We start from the raw sequence: 9,952 nt of genomic DNA, 5'->3' as shown, positions 1-9,952 counted from the left end.
GGGGATGGAGTTGTCTTGACTTCCCCACGAGGTGATAAATTTTCTTATCTTCTCTGTCTAATGATCCCTTGTACTAACAATGCAGCAGAGTATGAGGCCTTGCTCCATGTTCTTCGGATGGCTAAAGAGATGAATTTAAGCCGGGTGAGGTGCTTTGGCGATTCAGATCTAGTAGCTCGCCAAGTTTCTGGTAGTTGGGATTCTAAGGATCCATTCATGGCTGAGGGAGTCCTGGACTAGGGGGTCCTCGGGCGCCTGGCCGGTTAGCCATGGGCCGGACTGATGGGCTGTGAATATACAAAGACCGAAGACTCTACCCGTGTCCAGATGGGACTCTCCTTGGCATGGAAGGCAAGCTTGGTGACCAAATATGAAGATTCCTTTCTCTCTAACCGACCTTATGTAACCCTAGATCCCTCCGGTGTCTATGTAAACCGGAGGGCTAGGTCTGTAGAGGCCAATCGATCATAATCATAGTCATACATGCTAGACTTCTAGGGTTTTAGCCATTACGATCTCGTGGTAGATCAACTCTTGTAACACTCATATTCATCAAGATCAATCAAGCAGGAAGTAGGGTATTACCTCCATAGAGACGGCCCGAACCTGGGTAAACATTGTGTCCCCCGTCTCCTATTACAATTAACCTTAGACGCACAGTTCGGGACCCCCTACCCAAGATCCGCCGGTTTTGACAGCGACATTGGTGCTTTCATTGAGAGTTCCACTGTGACGTCGAAAACACGGTTGATGGCTCACCTCGTTGTCAAGGACAATATCACCTCCGGAGGAGACCTGGCTCAGGGCCAAACCCTCTGACTTGGCGGCTTTACCATGACCGCCTGTTCAGCCATTAAGCCGATGATGACCTCTCGAGTCATCGAAAATCGTCTCTGCGTTGACTCCGAATACTCCAAATGGATGGATCTGACGGAGTTGTTGTCTTTAAACAAACTCCTAGATTGCATCGCCGCCTTGGGGTTCGCTATAGACCACGATCGGATTAGGCTTAAACCTGACCAGAGAGAAATCAAATCTCCGCCGATCACCCATCAGATAGCGGTAGTGGAGGAGCAAGACAATAACTCTTCCTCTATATTGAGGACGAACTATGTCCGAGTTTCCGAGCTCGAGGAGCCGGACACCTGTCCGCGGAATGACGTGCCCTGCCCTATGGACCTAGAATCGGACGTCAGACCTAAAACATCAGTTGATATCCCGGAGTCCGAACCATTAAGTTCAGAAGATCTACAAACTCCGGATCCCAAATCGGGTCAGGGTTTAGATTTAAAACCACCCACCCACCCAGCTATACGCGATCTTATGTACATACGACAACAGTCTCAGAAAATGGTCCATCACTTCTGGGCCAGATTCCTCCTTGTCAAAAACAAGATTAAAGATTGCCACGATGAAGACGCAATCTTAGCATTCTACAACAATTGCACGGACGAAGGAATCCTCATCGCCATCAACCACCGTCGTGTATTACACTTTGCTCACTTGGCAACCATAGTACAGAAGTACTGCGCAATGGAAAGTGCCTGGAAAACTCAGGCAGCTTGTTGGGAACCACCGGTTTCAACTCAGCCCCTCGTCCGGGCAAAAAGGACGCACCCTCGTGTGGCGCCTGACCCAATAGTGAAGAAATCAAAGCCCATTATGGGGCGCGGAACCCTTCGTGAGGGATGGCTCGACAGGCCATGCAAAATGCACGCAACACTGGATAGCACACCAGCCCACAGCCTTAGAGCATGTTGGATACTCCGGCAAGTAGCCAAGAGCGGCGAAGACCTCCTCACCAAAATACCCCAGAACAACACCCCCAGAAGACGACGACCTCAGAGTAATGACGGTCTTCGAGACCTTTGCTTCAAAAAATCGGCGCAAAAGGGCACTTCGCGACCTCGCCGAGGTCTGCCAAGTCGCAGCAATAAACCCCTGGAACAACACGGCCATAACTTTCAATGCCAATGACGAACCAAAATTCAGGGCAGTCCGGGCACCAGCCGCCATGGTCCTCAGTCCAATCGTGGACGGCTTCCGGCTCACCAAAGTGCTCACGGATGGCGGCAGCAGACTAAACCTCATCTATGAGGACACACTCACAAAAATGGAAATAGACAGGAGCCGCATTGAGCAAAGTAGCATGACCTTCTGGGGAATCATTCCCAGTCGGGAGGCGCAATGCACGGGAAAAATCACGCTCGACGTGGTATTCAGCACGCCGGAGAATTATAAGTCCGAAGAGATAACCTTCCAAGTGGCCCCTTTCAACAGCGGATATCACGCCTTACTGGGGAAAGACGCATTCACACGCTTCTAAGGTATACCCCATTATGGGTACATGAAGCTCAAGATGGCCGGGCCCAATGGCACCATCACCCTTGCCAGTGATCCAGACATAGCACTACGCGCCGAAAATAAAACTGCATCCTTAGCCCTCGAGGCATTGTCTGAAGCCCTCACGGCCAAAGAGCTGGCCGCACTGTGCTCCACCGTGGATAGGGATGCCATAATCCTGGATAAACGACCCAAATCCACCTCCTTCAAACTAGCAAAAGAAATAGTCAGATTCCAAGTCCATCCAACGGACCCCAACAAGACAACACCCATCGGGGCACAACTCGACCCAACGGTCGATGTCGCGCTACGAGAGTTCCTGCGTGAGAACTGGGACATATTTGCCTGGCACCCTTCTGACATGCCAAGAATCCCACGCAGGTTGGCCGAACACAGCCTCAATATCTTAAAGGGATATAAACCGGTCAAACAAACACTGCGGCATTTTTCTGAACCCAAACGACAAGCTATGGGAGAGGAGCTAGCCAAGTTACTCGAAGCCGGATTCATCAGAAAAATAAAACACCCGGACTGGCTAGCAAACCTGGTGATGGTACCAAAGAAGGATAAATCCTGGCGCCAATGCGTCGATTTTAAAGACCTCAACAAGGCTTGCCCTAAGGATCCCTTCCCCCTCCCTCGCATCGATCAGATTATTAACGCAACCGCAGGACATGACTCACTGTGTTTCTTCGACGCGTACTCCGGATACCATCAAATCAAGATGAAGGAGTCCGATCAAGCCGCAACGGCATTCATTACCCCATATGGGCCTTTCTGCTTCAACACTATGCCTTTCAGGCTCAAAAACGCTGGCGCGACCTACCAACGCATGATTCAAACATGCCTGGAGAAGCAGATCGACAAGACAGTTGAAGCATATGTGGATGACGTCATCATCAAAACCAGGCACCTCGAATCACTAATAGACGATTTACGTCTCACATTCGACAACCTCCGTGCATATGACATTAAGCTCAATCCGGAAAAGTGTGTTTTCGGCGTCCCTGCTGGAAAACTCCTGGGCTTCATTGTTTCCAATAGAGGAATCAAAGCAAACCCAGTCAAAATCCGAGCTTTGTCATAGTTGGCTACGCCAACGGACCTTAAACAGGTCCAAAAACTCGCCGGATGCGTGGCAGCTTTAAGCCGCTTTATCTGCAGATTGGGAGAAAAGGCATTGCCACTGTATCGCCTACTCTGGCGCACCGATCACTTTGAGTGGACGGATGCAGCAACGGCCGGACTGGAAGAAATAAAAGCCCTTCTAGCGAGCAACCCAATCCTGGCCGCGCCAAACGTCAGCGAACCCATGGTATTATACATATCGGCAACACACCAGGTGGTGAGCGCCGGTTGAGCAAGAGCAGGACGGACACAAATTCCCACTTCAGAAGCCGGTATATTACGTGTCCACTGTGCTCACACCATGCAAATCCCGGTACCCCCATTATCAAAAGATAGCATACACGGTCTTCATGGCATCCCGGAAGCTATGACACTACTTCCAAGAGTGTTCGATGACGGTGGCTTCCGAAGTACCACTCAACGATATAATAAACAACCGCGATGCTACAGGCCGGATTGCCAAATGGGCCATCGAGCTCCTTCCATTCGACATAACATACAAACCGCGTCGAGCCATTAAATCCCAAGTACTGGCGGACTTAGTCGCCGAATGGACAGAGGCCGAACTCCCTAAAGAGTATGGCACATATTCCAACTTGGTTATGTATTTCGATGGCTCCAAAATGCTGGCAGGATTAGGAGCGGGCGTCCTTTTAATGTCCCCCACTAGAGACGTAGTCCAGTACGTACTCCAAATATTATACACAGACTACAACAACGCGGCCGAATACGAGGCCTTATTGCATGGTCTTCGGATGGCCGTCTCCATGGGCATACAACACCTGGAAGTGCGCGGGGACTCAAACCTCGCAATATCTCAAATAAATGGAGATTTCGACGCCAAAGATCCAAAGATGGTGCCTTATCACAACGCCGTCCTGAAAATGTCGGCTCGGTTCGAGGGGCTAGAGAAAGTAATCAAGCGGCGGACGTCCTTGCTTGCATCGGCGCCAAGCGTGACCCCGTCCCACCTAACATCTTTCTGGAAAGGCAATTTATGCCATCCGTGGTGTGGCAAGGGGAGAGCGGACCAGTCCGGATCCAAACACAACCCCAGATTCCGAACACACCGATATCATCGGGGGCTCAGCCACCGAAATAACACCATCGGCCCATCTCATCATGGCAGTCATTGCCCCATGGACCGAACCGTTCTTGGCCTACCTTAATAGGAGAGAACTCCCTGAGGATCAGAATGAGGCTCGCCGCATTGTCCGGTGTTCGAAGGCCTACAAGGTTCACGACGGAGAGCTCTATAAGAAAAGCGCTACCGGAGTCCTTCAAAGATGTATCTCCGAGGAAGAGGGGCGGCAGCTCCTGGCTGAAATTCATGCCGGTCTCGGCGGTCACCACGCCGCAGCTCTGGCCCTTGCTAGCAAGGCCTTCCATACAAGTTTTTATTAGCCGACGGCCCGAGCAGACGCACAGGATCTTGTCCAACATTGCGTCGGATGCCAGCTTTTTGCCAACCCGAGCCATATGCCACCCACCGCTCTGCAAACAATCCCCATCACTTGACCTTTTGCGGTCTAGGGGTTTGATATGGTTGGACCCCTTAAAAGAGGAAGCCATAAGAAAAATATCTGCTGGTCATGGTGGATAAATTCACTAAGTGGATAGAGGCCAAACCAGTTAAAATGGCCGAAGCCGGACCTGTGATAGACTTTATATCCGGCGTTGTACACCGTTATGGTGTCCCACACAGAATCATCACCGATAACGGCTCCAATTTCACAACCGACGAGGTAAAAAACTGGTGTGCCAATTTGGGCATTAAGCTCGATTACGTCTTTGTCTATCACCCGCAAACAAACGGTCAAGTCGAACGGGCCAATGGTCTTATTATGAGCGGCATCAAGCATAGAGTAGGGCGGTCTTTGAAAGAATCAAACAAGCATTGGGTTGAGGAGCTCGACTGCGTACTCTAGGGGCTGCAGACCACGCCCAATTGCACTACCGGATATACACCTTTCTTCATGGTGTACGGTGCAGAGGTTGTGTTACCCTGCAACATTATTCATGACTCACCCCGAGTGCGCATGTACAAAGAGAGAGAGGCCGAGCTTGATCGGCAGGACAGCTTAGATGCCCTGGAGGAGGAGCGCGACGTTGCAAAAGCTTGTTCCACATTTTATCAACAGCAGGCTCGCAGGTATCAAACTAGAGAAGTGCGGGCCAAGACTTATAATGTTGGCGAACTTCTACTACGCCTCCCGGAGAAGAAAAAGGACAAACTCAAGCCCAAGTGGGAGGGTCCCTTCATCATTGACGAAGTTCCCACCGGAGGAGCGTACCGCCTGCGTGATGCGTTAGAAAATCGCCTAGAGGCGAACCCCTGGAACGCGGCCAGACTCTGAAGATTCTATGCCTAGCGCCGAATTCTTTGTTCGTCTCCTTCTCCCTCTTGTTCCCATTGCTTTTTCCTCTCTTTTCGCTTCTTCTTCTTTTTCTTTTTTAGCCTTAAAACTTTTTGTGCGGCTAAACCGTGCACCTGTGACATACACATACTCAAATATCTGCGTCCATTATACCTGGGGGCTTCTTTGATAGAAGCTTATTAATGTTATTTTTCGAGCATCAAGCTCATCACATATGCGCGTTTTCCCCATATGTACCTTTTCTTCACCATTATATGCATCGATATGACTTAAGTTTTGGCCAACCTGGGTTGCCTGGCTCCTGTGCTTATGCCCTACGTTCCCGTTAGTTCAGCTAGGGCATAAAGGGATAACCTCTGCGATTGTTACTGCCGGGTCATCCGCATGTGTACCTCAGACTGGGTGAAGCCGAAAGCTAGAGTTCTTAAGGGAATATTCGGTCGGTGGATTAAAGATGTTTTTGCATTCACCCCATTGTGAACCCCCAGATGTTACTTATACTGCGATTGTTCCAATCACAGTTTGGACATGCATTTTTACGCATGCACACCCAGGGAAAGGAACCCTTAACGGAACTATTCTCTCTGAAGATGTTTCTTACAATCATAATGTAATATAACATAACTAGCCGGATACAACTTGTCTGTTTAAGCAATTATGACCCCTACGCCTGGTTTCCATGCATACCCCGGTCTATTTTACCGCTCAGGTATTCGGAAACACTCTGCACCTTCGGGTCAAGAGGTCGAAGCGAAAAGGTCTGCCATGACAATCGTTTTACAATCCAGCTAGAAGGAAAGAACATAGTCACTTGGACTCAAAAATTTCCTCCCCTATACCGTCCAGCAGGCTGTCTAACTTACTATCCTGCTGGGAATACTTGGCAGCTACTTTTACTTGGTCATATACCAAATTAACCAGAACTTCTTTTCCATCTGACCCTAGAGGTCCGACCGAGCCATATGATTCGGATAAAGCTTGGTGTACCATGTTTTCACCATGGCCCAGGCTTCTCGTGCACCTTCCTGGCAGGCCGATATCTTCCACAATCGAAAGCGCTGCCGCTCTACCTTGAATAGCTCTATGAGCTACTCCATCTTTCCTGGAGGGGAGGCAGATTGCCACAAGGCCTTGGCAACACTTCACATCGCCTGCCGAGCTTGCTCATGCATTTGCGACAGCTCTTCTAGCAGATTGCCTGAGAATCCTGACATCTCCTCTTCGGGACGACCGGTCAGCATACCTGCAGACATAACTCTGTCAGTCCACTTTATCTCTGAATTATTCGAAGGTAAGTTCGACCACATATTGAATATGCCGCCTTGCAGCCTCTTATTTTCCTTCACGGAATCAGCCAGCTGGGCCCGTACATCTTTCAGTTCTTCGCCCAACTGGGTGTGGGCATCCTGCAGCTTGTTTTTCTCATCTCTGACTCGTGTCAGCACACATTCGCCCGCGGCCAGCAGTCTTTTGGCTTCTTGTTCTTCCGTTTGGGCGGCTTTCAGTTGCTCCTTCACTTGATCTGATGATCCTGCCATAAGTTGAGCAACAGTGTTAGCATTGCCAGTATATAATTATGTTTTCTCGATGGAGGGAAACATTACCAGGTGATGCCTTCTTGGATTTCTCCAGTTCGGCGGTAGCAGCAGTTAGCTGGGTCCGACACTTTTTTAGTTCCTGAGACAACAGATTGTTTTTCTCTAATAACACCTAGTTATACAAGGATCCTTAAATCAGTTGTATCAACTGCTTCAAGTCTCAGGGGCTACTCGTATATAATTATCAGTTTTGTACAATAAACTTACCCGTATGTCTTGCACATGTTGGTTTGTGGCTCTGGCAAGCCCGTCTCGAGCAGCTTGAATATATTCATCAGCTGAGCTGAAGGCATTGAACGCCTCGTTCGTAAAGCCGGGGTCGCGTAGAACGGCTCTCCGGCGCCGATGATTCATGGCTCTCTCCACTTCCTAGTTTGTGATGGATACATTATCCGACTACTCTGCCGAAGGACAATCTAGTGTCACTCCCATATCAACCCTTGCCCTTAAACCAGGGTCGGGAACCTGACTTGTGGAGGCGCGACCGGTAAGATTCCCGGACATAGTCTGGCGAACGCTTTTCCTGATAAGACGTGGCGGATAATGTCACAGTTGGACCTGACTGCCAAAGGGCATATTTAAAAGCCATACCTCTTCGATGAAGGCTCAGTCGTATCTTCGTTTGCGGCTTGCCCGGCGTGGGTGCCGCTCTCTTTAGGGTTGCCTCTTCGGTAGCAGGATGCGCCGAACGCCTCCCATTTTGAGCACGAGACAGTGCGGTGGGTGAGGCAGAACAAGGAAACTCTTTCGGAGGAGATGTCCCCTGATTACTTACGTGTGAAGAAGCGAGAAGACCTGGATAATCGATGGTGATGGCCACTTCCGTGCCGTCATAGCTCGCCTTGTAAAACACCCCGTCCTCGAGCACCACGAATATATCTGGATCCTCTTTGAATCCGGGGTCAAGGTCCTGATTGTGGCCCTCTGGCTGTGGGGCGGTGCTGTAAATCCCCTCGGAGATCTTTCGCCAGTGCTGTTATAAATGGACGGTCTAATATTTATCAAAAGTGGTTCGGGGAGTGGAGTAAGTAGAGCAGAGGGGTTGGGAATTACCCAGCTAGGAGGATTGTACATGCAAAATCCATCTCTCCGCTTGATATGAAGAAATTCCCCTTCCTCCCCTTTAAACAGTTCGGCCAATATTTTGGCCAGAGCGGCAGGGGTGTCTGGACCCTTCCGGCCGCAGCGGGAGGCGTCGTCCTCCCCATTGTAGTGCCACATGGGAAGACCTCTGTATTGGAGTGGCTGAACCCCTATTCTATGGAAGTCGCCATTACCTCGCCAATTGATAATCCGGACTAGGCGAGCGTCCTTATCTTCCTCGTGAGTTGACGAACTTCCGCACTATCTTCCTCCTCAAGGCTCCGAGGGCGCCAGCTGTGGTGTTTCTTCAAGGGAACGCTTGTGAACTCGGGAAGACCCCTCCGAACTGGGTAAGGAAGTGCGACGTCCTCAATGTAGAACCATTTGGAAGGCCATTCTTCGGATGCCTTCTTTGGTGTGCCGGGCAGGTATCCGGTCCAGGCGATGCGCCATATTTCGGCTCCGCCCACTTCAAATATTGATTCCTCGTGGTTGCGCGGGACGAGACAGAATAGCTTTCTCCACAATTCAAAATGGGCCTCGCAACCCACGAATAGCTCGCAAAGAGCGACGTAACCCGTGATATGCAGGATGGAGGCGGGAGTGAAATTGTGCAGTTGGAGGCTATAATACTCCAGATGCCCTCGGAGGAACGGATGAATTGGAAATCCCACACCTCTTAGCAAATAGGGGATGAAGCACACTCGTTCCCCCCAGATGGATTGGGGAAATTCTCCGCTTGGACCCCGTCATTGAAGGAGGTCAACCCCGCCCGAACAAGGACCAGATCCGCGGGGGGAAGGAATCCCTGTGTTTGCAGCTTCTCTAGCTGACCGTGGGATACGGAACATTTCTCCCAATCACCTTTTTCTATGACGCAGGGACGGGAGGAGCTGGGAGCGCTAGCCATCTTGGAGTGGTCTTTCCTAGCAATCTCTGAGGATTTTTCTGAGTTGTGCTGAATGGATCTGAGATCCAATCTCTTTAAATAGACACTCTTTCTTACATGGCCGGGGTGTTATGTGCAAAAATACCCTGACCTCTCGCATTCGCTTGACACGTGGAAGCTAACGTTGTTGATACACAGAAGCCGAGGGGTACGACATTAAATGAAAGGCCGAATACATCGTTTTGAAGTCATCAAAGGAGGAACCCGCCTTGCAATGCCGAAGACAATCTCCGCATCGGACACCTCGTCATTGAAGCCTGGTTCGGGGGCTACTGAGGGAGTCCTGGACTAATGGGTCCTCGGGCGTCCGGCCTGTTAGCCATGGGCCGGACTGATGGGCTGTGAAGATACAAAGACCGAAGACTCTACCCGTGTCCGGATGGGACTCTCCTTGGCGTGGAATGCTAGCTTGGCGACCAAATATGAAGATTCCTTTCTCTGTAACTTACCTTATGTAACCCTAGATCCCTCCG

Source organism: Aegilops tauschii, chromosome 3, assembly GCF_002575655.3.
Source record: "Aegilops tauschii subsp. strangulata cultivar AL8/78 chromosome 3, Aet v6.0, whole genome shotgun sequence".
NCBI classification, from domain to species: domain Eukaryota; kingdom Viridiplantae; phylum Streptophyta; class Magnoliopsida; order Poales; family Poaceae; genus Aegilops; species Aegilops tauschii.
This window is presented reverse-complemented; position numbering follows the sequence as displayed.